The sequence below is a fragment of the Macrotis lagotis genome, chromosome 8 (genome assembly GCF_037893015.1).
Source record: "Macrotis lagotis isolate mMagLag1 chromosome 8, bilby.v1.9.chrom.fasta, whole genome shotgun sequence".
Taxonomy (NCBI): domain Eukaryota; kingdom Metazoa; phylum Chordata; class Mammalia; order Peramelemorphia; family Peramelidae; genus Macrotis; species Macrotis lagotis.
Window position 1 is genome coordinate 104,879,266 of NC_133665.1, and position 14,999 is coordinate 104,894,264.

General features: G+C 45.5%; 1 protein-coding gene across 1 annotated transcript in view; it reads right to left on the reverse strand.

Annotated features, from left to right (window-relative positions):
* The window catches only part of QRICH1 (glutamine rich 1), a 77,647-nt gene extending 64,140 nt beyond the window's left edge, over positions 1–13,507 (reverse strand). The window contains exon 1 of the mRNA XM_074197913.1: positions 13,348–13,507. The gene's annotated coding sequence lies outside the window, so the exon portion shown is untranslated. The remainder of the gene's footprint in view (positions 1–13,347) is intronic.
* Between the last annotated feature and the right edge of the window lie 1,492 nt (positions 13,508–14,999).

Here is a 14,999-nt window from a genome sequence, read left to right on the forward strand (position 1 = left end):
AAACAAGATCTGTAAACAGATTCAGGAGAGACAATTTAAAAATTATTGGGTTACCTGAAAGCCAGGATCAGGGGGATGGCTAGGTGGAGCAGTAGATAGAGCACCAGCCCAGGAGTCAGAAGTACCTGAGTTCAAATCCAACCTCAGACACTTAATAATTGCCTAGCTGTATGGTCTTGAGCAAACCACTTAACCTCATTGCCTTACAAAAACTTATTGCCCTGATATTCTGAAAGCAGAGGGCAAAGGGCAAGATAGAAATTGAGAGAATCCACTGATCTCCTCCTGAAAGAGCTCCAAAAAAAATTAAGCCTCCAGGAATATTATAGCCAAATTCCAGAACTCCCAAGTCAAATAGAAAATATTACAAGTAGCCAGAAGGAAACAATTCAAATATCGTGGAACTACAGTCTGCATTACGCAGGAATTAGCAGCATCCACATTAAGGGATTGGAATATAATATCCCAGAAGGCAAAAGAACTTGGAATGCAACCGAGAATCAAATACCCAGCATAACTGAACATCCTCTTCTAGGAGAAAAGGTGAACTTTCAACAAAACAGGGGAATTTCAAATGTTCCTGTTGAAATAGCCAGAGCTGAACAGAAAGTTTGATCTTAAAGTACAGGACTTAGGTAAAGCATATAGAGAGCGGATGGGAAGGGCAAATTATGAGGGATTCAATAATTATGAACTGCGTTAATTCCTGCATGGGAAGATGGTACTGTAGTCTAATACTCACATTTATTTATTTATTTGTTTGTTTATTTGGGGTCATCCACAGACCAAAACATAGGCCAGAGGAGCAGTCAGAGCCTTTCATAAGACCTTGAAGGAATTGAGGTCCTTATGGCGGTGTCCCAATAATATTCAAAAGCTCAAGAAGCACCCTCAAACTAGAGCACAGGTTGGGGAAATGAGTAAACAAACAAACAAAAAAGGAACCTAACCAAAGACAATTACTTTGGTTATTAGAGCAATTAGAAGGAGCTTTTATAGGCAAAGCACAGGAGAGAGCCAAATTTGAAGGTATAATATACTGTAAAAATGGGGTCAATGAGTGAAAAGGAAATGTACTGGGAGAAAGGGAAGGAGAAGTAGAATAGATTAAGATACTTCATGTAAAAAGAGTCAAGAAATAGCTTTTGCAATGGTATGAAAGGGGGGAATGTGAGGGGGGGAATAAGGGAGCCTTCATTCTCATTAGGAAATTGCTTGAAAGAAAACAACATACATACTTCATAAGGTATAGAAATCTAGAAGGGGGCAGCTAGATGGCACATTGGATAGAACACCAGCCTTGGAGTCAGGAGTACCTGAGTTCAAATCTGGCCTCAGACACTTAATAATTACCTAGTTGTGTGGTCTTGGGCAAGCCACTTAACCCCATTGCCTTGCCAAAAAAAAAAAAAGAAATCTAGAAGAAAAAGGGAGTGAAAGGGGATGGGAGAGGAGAGGAGGGATGTAGGTGAAAGAGGACAGGGTAGATCATGGAAGAAGATAGAGTCAGCTATAACACATTTTATTTTTTTACATTTTACAAGGTGGTGGGATTGGGTGACCTGTCCAGGACCAGAGGGCTGGATGGTTGCTGGGTCTCTGGGGTGGGAGGCAGGCTCAAGGCCTCTTGGCCCCAGGGCCAGTGCTCTGTCCACTGTGCCACTTGGCTGCCCCACAGAACACTTCTGAAGAGGGACAGAGTGAAAGGAGAGAGAAAAATATAATAGATGGTAGTGAGAAGGAATGGAGGGAAGGACAATCAGCAACAGCAACTGTGGAAAAATATGGAAGTAACTTCTCTAATGGACTTATGAAAAAGAATGCAATCCATCCCAGAGACAGAGATGATGGTACTGGCATACAGACTGAAGCACAGTTTTTTTTCTTTCTTTCACTTTATTTCTCATGAGGTTTTTTGAATTTTTTTTGAGGGTGGGATTATGCTTATTCTTACAAGACTATTTTAGTAATGTATAAATAAATTAAGATGTAAATTAAAAAGTTAATAAAACAGAAATTCTACTTAAACTGTTGCCCAAGTTATGTTTTGACTTAAGATTTTGCTTGTAGAAGTTATGGAGTCATTCTTTTCTGGGTTTGTGTGTCCTGAGAATTTTTGTCACAATAGCTCTTTATGATGGGAGTCCTTTTGTTTGCCTTACTTTCAACTTTTCTTAGGTTTAGGCACTTTTGTGGAAGAAATGGTTGAGGGAGGTGGAGCCAAGATGGCGACAAGAAGGGATCAAATCTTAGGAGCTCTCTGATAAAACTCATGAGCTAAGGACTCTAACTAAACTTTCGAGAGACAGAACCCACAAAGGGACCCAGCGAGGCAGTTCTCCTACTCAAGGTAACCTGGAAAAGAGCAGAAAGGATCTGCTACCCCGGGTCGGAGGGGCGGCCAGCCAGAGGGGCTCCCCCAGGGCACTGGAAGCCGTGGCTCACAGCAGTGGGGGAATCTCCTGAGCTGCACCCCAGGGAGCACCGGGCACAAAGTGGGGGAACAGCGGAGGACCTCTGCCAGAGCAAGGAGAGCAGCCCTCAGGGCACACAGCTAGCAGCTTGGTCTGTCCTCTTGGCCCAGATCCAGAACCAGAAGCAGGCGGAGCCAGTAAGCAGGAGCCCGCAGGGCATGAGCCCATTGAGCTGAGGGAGGGGAGTGAAGAGAGAGAGGGAGAGACTGCAGAGCTCTGTCCTCTGCCCCTGGAACAGGACTCTGGGGCTCTGACCACATTCAGATCCTGATCCTAGTCTAGGCCCCCCCCCCCCCGGCAGAGGGGGGCACTTATGGTCATTCACAAACCAGAAGGGAGGACAGAGCCTCACACACTGAGACCCTTGTGTCCCAAAAGCTCAGGAAGCACCCCAAAACCAAGCCCAGGCTGGGAAAGTGAGCAAGCAGAGAAATAAGAGGAAGACTATTGAGAAATATTTTGCAAATGAGCCCAAGAAGGATCAAAATACTCAGTCTGAAGATGAGGAAGCACAAGCTCCTGCATCTAAAGACTCCAAGAAAAACATAAATTGGGCTCAGGCTATGATAGAGCTCAAAAAAGACTGAAAATCAAATGAGGAAGTTGGAAGAAAAACTGGGAAAAGAAAGGAGAGAGATGCAGGAAAAACATGAAAATGAAGTCAGCAGTTTAGTCAAGGAAATCCAAAAAAATGCTGAAGAAAATAGCATGCTAAAAACCAGCTTAGGTCAAATGGATAAAACAATTCAAAAAGTTACTGAGGAGAAGAATGCCTTAAAAAGCAAAGTTGGACAGATGGAAAGAGATAAGAAAACTCTCTGAGGAGAACAAATCCTTCAGACAAAGAATAAAATTCAGGGAGATTGATGAATTTACCAGAAATCAGGAATCAATACTTCAAAACCAAAAAAATGAAAAATTAGAAGAAAATGTGAAATATCTCATTGAAAAAACAACTGATAAGGAAAACAGACTTAGGAAAGATAATTTAAAAATTATTGGAATACCTGAAAGTCATGATCAGGAAAAGAGCCTTGACAACATTTTCAAAGAATTACTACAGGAAAATTGGCCTGATACTCTAGAAGCAGAGGGCAAAATAGAAATGGAGAGAATCCACTGATCCCCCCCAAGAAAGAGATCCCAAAAAACCAACCCCTAGGAATATTATAGCCAAGTTCCAGAACTCCCAAGTCAAAGAGAAAATATTACAAGCAGCCAGAAGGACACAGTTCAAATATTGTGGAGCTGCAGTCAGGATCACACAGGACTTAGCAGCAACTACAGTGGAAGCTGTAGGGCTTGGAATACAATATACCGGAAGGCAAAAGAGCTTAGAATGCAGCAAAGAATGAACTACCCAGCAAGGCTGAATGTCCTCTTCCAGGGAAAAAGATGGACTTTCAATGAACCAGGGGAATTTCAAATGTTCCTGTTGGAATGGCCAGAGCTGAACAGAAGGTTTGATCTTCAGATACAGGACTCAGGTGAAGCATGGAGATTGGAGGAGGGGGGGGGATATGAGGGACTTAATGAGGATGAACTGCATGTATAGAAAAATGACACTGATAATATTCATATGAACCTGCTCAGTTAATAGAGCAGGTAGAGGGAGCTTTTATAGTTGAAGCACAGGAGAAAGCTGAATTCGAAGATAAAATATGGTGTAAAAATGAAGTCAATAGAAAAAAGGGAAATGGAATGGGAGAAAGAAAAAGGAGAGGGGGAACAGTCCAAGATATTTCACATAATAAGATTTTTTTTTATTACAATGAGCTACTGCAATGATATGGAAGGGGGGAGGCAAGGGGGAATGAAGGAACCTTTGCTCTTATCAGAGATGGCTAGGAGAGGAAACAGCAAATATACTCAATGGGGTATAGACATCTGGAGTAAGAAGGAGGGGGGAGCAGGGGGAAGGGGTGGGGATGTGAATAAAGGAGGAGAGGATGGACCATGGGGGGAGAGTGGTCAGATATAACACATTTTCTTTTTTACTTCTTGCAAGGGGCTGGGATTGGAAGGCCTGCCCAGGACCATAGGGCCAGGTGGATTCTGGGCCTAAGGGGTGGTAGGGGGGCTCAGGGCTTCTTGGCCCCAGGACCAGGGATCTGTCTGCTGCACCACTCAGCGACCCTACAGCAGAGTCAGAATGAAAGGAGAGAGAAAATATAGTACATGGTAGTGGAGAAATAAGAAAAGAGGGAGTTGCAATCAGCAATGGCAAAGTTGGAAAAATATGGAAGTAACTTTTGTGATGGACTTATCATAAAGAATGTGATCCACCCATGACAGAGTTGTTGGTGTTGGAACAAAGATTGAAGCACATTTTTTGTTATTATTATTTGGGGGAGGGTGCAGGGCAAGTGGGGCTGGGTGGCCTGCCTGGGGCCGGATTTGGACCCAGGTGCTCCTGGCTCAAGAGCCAATGCTCTGTCTGCCACCCAGCCACCCCTACTATTATTACTATTTTATTTTATTTTGGGTCTTTTTTTCCCCTCCTTTTTGGTTTTTGCAGGGCAGTGGGGATTGGGTGGCTTGCATGTCACATGGCTGGGTGATTACTGGGTTTCCGAGGCTGGATATGGACTCGGGTGCTCGTGGCTCCAGGGCTGGTGCTTTGTCCATTGCACCACCTGGCCATACCTACAATTATTACTATTATTTTTTTAATTTTAATTTTTTTCTCTCCCCTTTACTTTTTTTTGCCCAAGCAAGTCTATCTATATTCATGGGGGGAGGGGTATTTTGTTTACTTGTAAACAAGAATATTTTATTAATGTAAAAAAACATTTGTACAAAATGAGAAAAACAAATAATAAAAAAAAAAAGAAATGGTTGGGGCTGTATTTAGTTGTTCTTTGTCCTCAAGAGTACTGCTATAACTTTCACAGGGTATTGAGTGTTGCCATTCCAGGATCTCAGGGGCAAGTTAAGCTGGAGACGTGCAAGTGGTTTCAGTATTCCAAAGTGCTCTGATCCTTGGTAAAATCTAATTATCTGGTTTCCCCAATTTCAGTCTGAGCTATATAAGTTTCTAACCCAGTTAAGGAAATGAGCATGAGGCCTATGGGTTTGACCAGGAGTTTCAATAGATTGCTCTGAACTTGGTCATTATTAGTCAGCTACGACAGTTCTTGCTGCTTCACAGATATAGATTTCAGACTGATCTAGAAGCTGAAATGAAGACTTCACTTCTAGGCTCAGGGCTACTTCATTACCTCCATACTTGCTCTTTTTTCAGATTATAGCCTAGGGTCTGAGATGATCTTTGCCCTAGCCTGCCACCCTCAAATGAATATCCCCTATTTAGTCCAAATTGGGTAATGAATGACAGAGCTGCTACTTAGCACCTTTTCTTGGTACCAGCACAAAGTCAAGCCCTTCTCTGACAAATCTAAATACTCTTTCTGTAGCAGGGAGGGTACAGATAAGCTAAATCTCATTTATCTCAGTGTTCACAGACCTGTCTGTCTCCTTGTGTTACCTGAGAGAAAATTTACTATTTTGGTTTTTGGGTTTTGTTTTTTTTACATTTCCTGTTCAGGATTTGGTCTGATGAATTTTCTGGATTTGGGGGAAGTAATTGTGGGGCAAAGTTCAGCTACACTATTTCATCCTACTATACCATTTCTGCTATTCCCTTCTTTTTAACACTTTAATTGATTGTGACTTAAAGGAATACATCAGGAGTTGACAAACTTTCTGTGAGGCAAATAGAACCTATTTTAGGCTTTATAGACCACTTTGTTTAAGAGTTACAAGTAGGGGCGGCTAGGTTGGGTAGCGGATAAAGCACCGGCCCTGGAGTCCGGAGTACCTGGGTTCAAATCCAGTCTCAGACACTTAATAATTACCTAGCTGTGTGGCCTTTGGCAAGTCACTTAACCCTGTTTGCCTTGCAAAAAACTAAAAGAGTTACAAGTAAAAGTCCACAAATTTCTTTACTGATATTATTTAAAATATAATAAGATTTGAATATTTTGGGTTTTTTGGTAATACAGGTCTAATAATGAGAATGGAACTTTTTTGGGGAGGTAAATAATTTTTAGCTTAACTGGCTTTAAGTTTAGTATTCCATATGAACAAAATTAATTCCAAGTGTTCATCCATTAAGGCTGATTTTTAAGGAGATTTTACTGTTTCAGTCTTGAAAATGCACATAGGTTCTGCAAAAGTGTTATTAATCCATGAGCAAATGATTTTAATTGAGCATGTTTATCACTTGGAAAGCATTTATAGAATTCTATCAGATTCTTAATATTTTATTATTAGCAGGTCATTATAGTATAATTATTTCCAATTCAAAGTCACATGAGGGGGCAGCTAGGTGGCACAGTGGATAGAGCCCAGCCCTGGAGTCAGAAGTACCTGAGTTCAAATCTGGCCTCAGACACTTAATTACATAGCTGTGTAGCCTTGGGCAAGCCACTTAACCCCATTGCCTTGCAAAAACCTAAAAAAAAAAAGTTAAATGGCTCCTCAACTACACAATTAAATAATTTCTTTGGCATTTGCACTGAGATCCAAAAAACTGCTGGAACAGTAGTTTGAGCTCAGAAAAAAAATCTACTTACAATTCCCTTGTTTTAATTTTTGACAAGCTAGGAAGTACATAATGTAGAGTTTGAGATTATTTGTGACTTAAGCAACCTTAATTGTCATTGAATTAATTTTGCCATGATATAAGTTTTACCTATAAGCACCATTTTGCCTTGTAATTTCATGCTGAATCCACAAAGAAATATTAACTGCAGCAGAAGCTAGTCATTCAGTTCAATAACAATGGCTGAGAGTAGTCTCAAAAAAATTTCAATTGACTCTGAGCTTAGGAGGAAAAACAACGCAAGTTCTTTCCTCGTTTTGATATGATGGATATATGCCAATAATAAAATAATTAAAATTACACAGTAAAAGGATATACTTGACAAGGAAAACATGTAAGTGCAATCAATGAAAAATTTTTTATTTTAATCACTGAAATTTTTAGTGCAGCAAGGAGTTGTTGGAAGGGATGAGAGCATTATTTGTAGTCTCAGTCACAATTACTCAACTCTGCCATTGTACCAGGAAAGCAGTCACAGACAATGTACAAAAACAGGCAACAGAATGAATTAGTCCCTAAGTCAGTTTTGCCAACTCCTGGTATAAATGGCATAATTATCAAATCTCCAGATGACTCAAATATGAGTAGGATACCTAACATTGAATACCCTCCCCCCTCAAAAAAAAAACCTATTGACTAGAAGCACTGAGTTGAATTTAATAAGATGAAGGATAAATGTAAAGTCTTATTCATGGGCTCAAAAAGTCAACATTACAGGTATCAAATATAAGAAATATATGGCTAGACAACAATTTGTATGAAAGGGGAACACAGGGTCCTGAAAACTAACAATGGGTTCACAATGTGATTTGACAGTTAAAGAACTCACGTGAAGTTGTTACTATAGAGAGGCACAGTTTTCAGAAAAAAATCAAGTGCCAGTGACACTGAACTTTCTCCTGGTATTTAGTATTCAGCACTATCATTTAGAAATTGTTTGGAAGGGGTGGCTAGGTAGCGGTGGATAAAGCACAGGCCCTGGAGTCAGAAGTACCTGAGTTCAAATCTGCCCTCAGACACTTAATAATAATTACCTAGCTGTGTGGCCTTGGGCAAGCCACTTAACCTCGTTTGCCTTGCAAAAATCTAAAAAAAAAAAATTGTTTGGATAAGAAAACCAGAATGTAAAAGGACCTTAAAATCGGGTTATATGAAAAATGATTGAAAGAAACTTAGAATATAGACGGACTAGAAAAAAACTCAGAGATAACATATCTGTCTCCAAATATTTGAAGGGCAACTCTGTGGAAGAGGGATTAGATTTGTTCTGCTTAGTACCATATGTAAGAATTTAGAGTTGTTACAAAGATGAGGCAAAGATTGATTTCCTAGGGATATCTATAAATTAGAGCTAACCCAGAACAGAATGGACAGTCCTAGATCAGTGGATCACCCCTCATGGGAAGTCTTCAAAGAATGCATGACCATTTGTCAGTTATGCCATGTCCAGACGCAGTCTTCCTTTTCTGTCAATTTGCTGGTGGTGGTGTTGACTACAATGAATTCTGGATATGGTCCTAGAGAGGCTTTTGGTGGATTCCAGGAAAGAAGAGCTAAAAGGGTGTTTGCCGTAGGTATTCTTTTGTTGAGATATCAGCTTGCCTAGGTATCTGATGAAAATTCTTCAGTCTGAAATTCTGTGCTTTTATAATGAGTCACATTTATCGTACATTTACTAAGCCTCATAAGTTCTACAATGGAAAATAAGGGCATATCCTACTACTTTGACTTCCTTCCACAAAGGCTGTCAATTTTGTTGTTTCTACTATTATACAGGCTAATTTCATTCCCTCTAAGTATCTGGCTACTTGCCAAAGTTGCTGCAGCAAATAATAAATAAGCAGTTTACTTTCTGAATGTTGAATATTATTCTTTTTTTTTGGCAAGGCAATGGGGTTAAATGACTTGCTCAAAGTCACACAGCTAGGTAATTACATGTCTGAGGCTGGATTTGAACTCAGGTCCTCTTGACTCCAGGGTCAGTGCTCTATCTACTGTGCTACCTAGCTGCTTCTTAGAATATTATTCTCAAGGAGTTCAGAGTTCTTCGTATTATCCCTTTCTTTTACTATGAAAGTAATTATTCAAAAAAAGAAACTATTTGTCATACAAAGAAAAAGAGGCTTACAAAAAATTGTGAACTTCTGTTACATAGTTTAAAAAATAAAACATCATTTATTAGGTGCCTAATATGTGCTAGACACTGGGGATCCTTAAATAATCCCATCTCTTAAGGAGCTTACTTTCTATCAAATGTATACTTTGAAAAGTGCATATTAAAGTTTAAAAGGAGTAACAAAATTGCTTTTTGTATCTTCTGTGTATTTTTAAATGATATATCTCTATTACAGTTCACTAATTATTCCAGTACTAATAAAAGACACTCAAGGTAACAAATTAGCATAGTCAAGCAAAATATATGAACATTTTTATCATGTCTGCAAATGTATACCACATTCAGCAGTTCTCGTCCATCATCAATCTGCCAAGAGATTTCTCCTGTTACTTCTTCTCTTCCAAGTACTTTCTAACAGCAGATTTATCAAATGGTCAACTTTTTAAAAGGGGAAATATGATCAAATCCACAATCTTCTCAGTATTGCTGTTCACACTTACCTTCTTTCTCTTTCTTCACCCATCTGCTATTGTGACCTAGAACTTAAGAATCTACCAATGGTCATATATTTATCTCAATTTAAAAATAAGCTCATTTTTGTAGGTTATTTACTCTCTTAGGATAACATGCACTTAATCTGAATTTTTCCATGCTCTTTGTGAGCTTTCTCAAGTTCTTACAAAAGTATATATCTCTCCTTTCTAATTAGATTATTCTAGTCCTTCACAAGATCTTTTACATCTCTAATATCCTTTTTTTTAAGGTTTTTGCAAGGCAGATGGGGTTAAGTGGCTTGCCCAAGGCCACACAGCTAGGTAATTATTAAGTGTCTGAGACCGGATTTGAACCCAGGTACTCCTGACTCCAGGGCTGGTGCTTCATCCACTGCACCACCTAGATGCCCCTCTAATATCCTTTTAAGAGCTCCAAATACAGGGCTTAATCCACAGTGAGTACTTTAAAATAACTGGACAAAAGTTTCATTTAGTGTTTTCTAGTGAACCCACATATACCTCCTCAATTCATTATTAGAAAAGCTTCTTTCCTGGAATACAACAACAATCATACTTTGAGGCTCAATGTAGTACTCCCAATTTATGACCTACAACTTAACTGAAACCAATTCAAAATCAACTTTTCTTCATATAGAGATGCATCAAAATCCAGTTTCATTTTAGCAAGTAATGCATTTGTTCTAACTGAATCACTTCCAACCAACCAATAAGCTATTTGTTCAAAGTGTAAGACAAAGCCCCAGACTCTGGAATTTGTGATGGAAATAATACACTGTCATTTCTCAAACTTTACTAGAATCACTGACTCAGAAACATTTTCATTCTAAAACTACTTTGAAAAAATAAGTTTTAAAGTAAGAATTTAAAATTGGTTTCCTAACAGTTCATTAAGTCTACCTACAATTATGCAATACTAGTTTAAATAATGAAACAGTCATTTAATCGCATGCTTATAAATCACAATACAATCTATTTTAGAAAAGGAAAGCAGCCTCCAATGTGAAAAAGAGAAAGGAAAAATTAAATACAAGCCTAGACACTGTGAAAATACTATGAAAAGCTTAGGTCAAATATGTTCTAAGGAACAAAAAAGCTAGGTGCCCTAAATGTACACTCCTTGGCCAAGAGACAATGAAATAGAAAATCTCTGGCAAAAACAACAACTCCCCCCTCCCCCCATCATTCAGACACATGAAGAGAACAAGGAAATGTCCAGTGTACAGCAGGGATATAAACTCTCAATTGATTTAATTTCCCAAGTTAGCAGACTTAAGGAAATTAAATCATTTGAGAGTTTGTATCGCTAGTTGTTGAGATTGACAAGCAGGAAGAATAAACTTTCTAAACCTCAAATTTCTCATTTATCAAACCCCTGTGAGGTAGAAGTGAATGAATCAGGATGCTCCTTTGACAAATGAGCAAGATGATCACCAGAAAGATTAGAAGATTTGTTCCCTTGGGCAAGTTATCCCATTGCCTTGTAAAAAAATAAAAGATTTGTCCAGCATTGGCCATTTGCAGAATTGGAATTTGAACACAGGTCTAATTCAAAGCTCAACGTTCTGCTAGTCCATGATGCCTCTCTTATCTTTTATTTGAAATTATGCAGGAGATAGATGTTGGTATTATGCTAAAATAATCTAATACTATATTTAGAAAACTGGAAGGGAGAGAAAGTACAGATTGTGGTTAATGCAAAGGTTGATAATTTTTACATCACCTAACCAAATCATAGCCTAAAATTTATGCAAAATTATGACAATTCTCTCTTGGAAGTTATTGGCACGTCAACAGTTTTAAATTCAATCTAGCTGATCAATTAGGTATAATCTATAAAATTCCTGAATCATAATCCTGAAACTTGGCAGCATCATCAATTTTTTTACGTTTAGAGAGGAATATAGCCTATGCCAGACAACAACCTGTTGTGGGATACAAAGATGAAAGTTCTTCCTGCTTAAGGTTAACGGAAATTACTATCTAATAGCTCCAGAAAATACCCAAGATAGTTTGTTGAATTTTTAAAAGGAAAAGTAATTTTTTTAATAGGCATACATACTCAAGGCATGTGAACATTCACCCAATCAACATGTTTTATATAGATTGTTGCCCTGAGCTCTTAATGTAACATTCTGAAAAACAAGTAAGTTGTTTCCATTCTGACTCCTTTTATGTCCTGACATTTTAAATGAAAGTGTAGTAGGAAATTAAGTTTCCATTATTACCAAATTCCTAAGTTCTTTCCAACTATTGCTAAAATCCTCTTATTTCTTCCACAAAACGTAAATCGACAAGGCTTTCAGACACAGATTTAGTGACATTCTTTCTGTCCAGGAAAACATAGCACTCAGGCAAATCATTGGAGGTCATAATAACATGTGGACAAACTAGAGTCCAGCATAAGAAAGCAATGCAGAAAGAATATACAACAAAGGCGGAAAGGAATGGGATTTCAATTTTCAGAAAATGTGGGATTTGCTTGTGATCTGCTTAATAGTGTAATTCGTACAATACTAAGTTTTTTGAAAATGAATTTTTAATTCCTTAATAGTCTTTTCCCAGATTTCTACAGAAAAGGCTGTCTGTTTTGTCGCGGCCAGCTTCCGGCTGGAGCAGCCTCCGGCCCTCGGGCCAGAGGGGAGGATGACGGGGGGAGCTCCGGTGAGTCTTCCCGGGTCGGGGCAGCAGAGCGCGGCGCCGCGGGAGCGTGCGGGGGGCGCGGGCAGGCCGCGGGCGAGTCCGACCGAAAACAAGCCACCGAGGCCCGAAATAAAAGCTGCGGAGCTCGGGGCGGATCGGGAGGCGCCTTCGGGCTGGCTCCGCCCGGCGCATCAGCCCTCGGGTCGCCGGGCCCGCGAGGCCCCAGGCCCCCGCCCCGCCCGGGCCCCGCCGCGAAGGGGCCGGGCCCGAGCCAGCGTCACGCTGACCACCGGCCGGCCGGGCCCCGGGGACGTGGGGCGGGGGAGGGGAGGGGCGGGCCGGCGCCGCGCGTGCCCGCTGCCCCCTCCCTGCGCAACCCGGGCGAGGCTCCCTCCCGGCTCCGGCTCGGGCTCGCGCCCGCCGCGGCCGCCCCGCCAGGAAGGGTCGCCCTGGGCCCGGGCGCGCCGCGCCCCGCCCCGCCCTCCGCGGCGGCCACAGCCCGGCGCCCGCGGCGCGCCCCGCCCCCTCCCCCCGGGCGCGCCCCCACGCCGGGCGGAGAACCAGGCCCGGCCCCCGCCCCCACTCCCGGGCCCGGGCCCGCGCGCGCTCCGCACGGCGGCGCGGCCAGGCGCGCGCCGGCGGGACACAGAACCCGCTCTGCGCGCGCGCGCGCACCCGCCCTCCTCCCCCTCCCCTCCCCCTCCCCTCCCTCCCCCACCGCGGAGGCCAGGCCCAGGCTGGCCGGCGCGGCCCCCCGCACCAGCGCCCCCGCGGCCGAGCCGGGGGCAGGGGCCGGGCCGCGGCGGCGCGCGGGAGGCTCGGGGGTCTCCTCGGCTGCCCGGAGCCGCCCCGCGCCCTCCGGGGCCCGGCAGCCCCGGCCCGCTCCCCCAGCGCCCTCCGCCGTTGTGTAGTGCTGTCGGTGGCGGCGCCCTCCCGGCCCGCTCGCTCGTGCCGCGGCGGCCCCGGAGCCCCCCTGGCCCGCGCCGCCGCCCTTACCGTGTGCCGCCGCCGCCGCTCCGCCCACGGGCCCCTCCGTGCCGCCTCGGGCCCCTGCTCTACCGTCGCCGCTTCGAGACCGACAGGATTTTCCCCTCACAGCTCCCTGGGCGCCATCTTACATTCAACACCGCTAGCCAATGGGCGCCTAGCTCCTCTCTCGCGAGAACGGAGGTGGCAAATCCCGCGAGAACTAGCCGGGGCCTCCCGGCCCGCCTTAAAGGGAACGCGTTCCGCTGCAGCCCCCGGGCGTCCTCGGAGGGACGCCGCGGGGGGCGAGGCTGGAGTGACCCGCCGCGACCCTCTGCCCCTGCCCGCTCTGCCTCCCCTCGGGCGGCGGACGGACGGACGGCCCCGTCCCCGCCGCCGCCGCCCCGGCAGACCCGCCCCCGGCCTCAGTTTCCCCCGCAGTCCCGGCCCCGGAGCTTGGCCCGCCCTGGGAGGTGCGGCGGCCCGGCCCAGGGGTCTCGGCCCTCTCCCCGGACCAGGCCTTCGGGGCGGCCCCCGCGGGAGGCCAGAGCCTCCGGGTGGGGGCCCCGGGCCGGGCGTGGAGGCCCCAAGGCCGGGAGCCCCGGGGAGCGGAGCCTGCGGAAGGGCTTGGACTAGGCCCGAGCGGAGGCCTGGGGGAGGGAGGACCCGGGGGCCGGCGGCTGCCCCCGATGGCCCAGACCCCGCGGGGAAAGGGCTGCCCCGCCCCGCCCTGGGGGAAGGCCGAGGTCACCCCGGAGCCGGGCCGGGGCGCGGGCCCCCAGAGGAGGGGAGGAGGCTGGGCTGCGGCCCGGCCCGGGGGCGCCCCGCTCCCCACGGCCTCCTTGGCCCGAGGCCTGGCGGGCGGCCCCCGGCCCCGAGCCGCCCCGGCCTGGGGGCTTCACCCGGGCCATCCCGGCGGGGCCCAGCCCTTCCTACCCCCTGGCTTCCCATCCTTAGGAAACTACCTCCTCCTCGGCTGCACCAGCATCCCTGCTTAAGGTGGCCCGGGGCCTCGGCCAGGCGGGGCCCTCCTGCCCTCGGGGCGGCCCAGGCTGCCCTGCCCCGAGACGGGCTTCCCCCGGGAAAGGGAGGGCCCCATCCTCCAGGGAGCGCGCCCCGGGGGCAGGGCAGGCCCCTTCCAAGCAGGGGGCCGCCGGCCCCCAGCTCCCCGCAGTCCACCTTAAACCGGGCCCTGGGTGACTTCGGTGTTTGTATACAGTGGGAAATGTGGAGGACGTTAAAGCTGCAGACACACTCCCTGCCTTCAGACCGGGACTGCGGGGTGGGGGGGAGGGACCCCGAAGGAGGTCAGGCGGGAGCCTGCTCCCTGGAAGGGCAGAAGCCCAGGCCAGAAGGGCAGTCGGGGTCTGCGCCAGGGCCTGCCCTTGGAGCCCCAATCCTAGAGCTGCTGTCCTGATTGGGGGAAGCAATAGATTCCCCCCCGAACAAGTCAGCTGGGCCTGGGCCCAACCCTGGTTGTCACTGACTCTGCATCTCCATGAGCCTGGGCCCTGAACTGCAGCTCCTGCTGAGGCCTGAGAGGAAGCTGGGGGCATCCTGATGCTGTTTCTTACTCTGTGTCACATGAGGGATGAGCTAGTCTCAAGTTCCATGCTTAATAAGAGCATGCATGGTGAGACTGGAGAGCCAAAGCAGAATCAAGGGCCTCTGACTCATGGGAA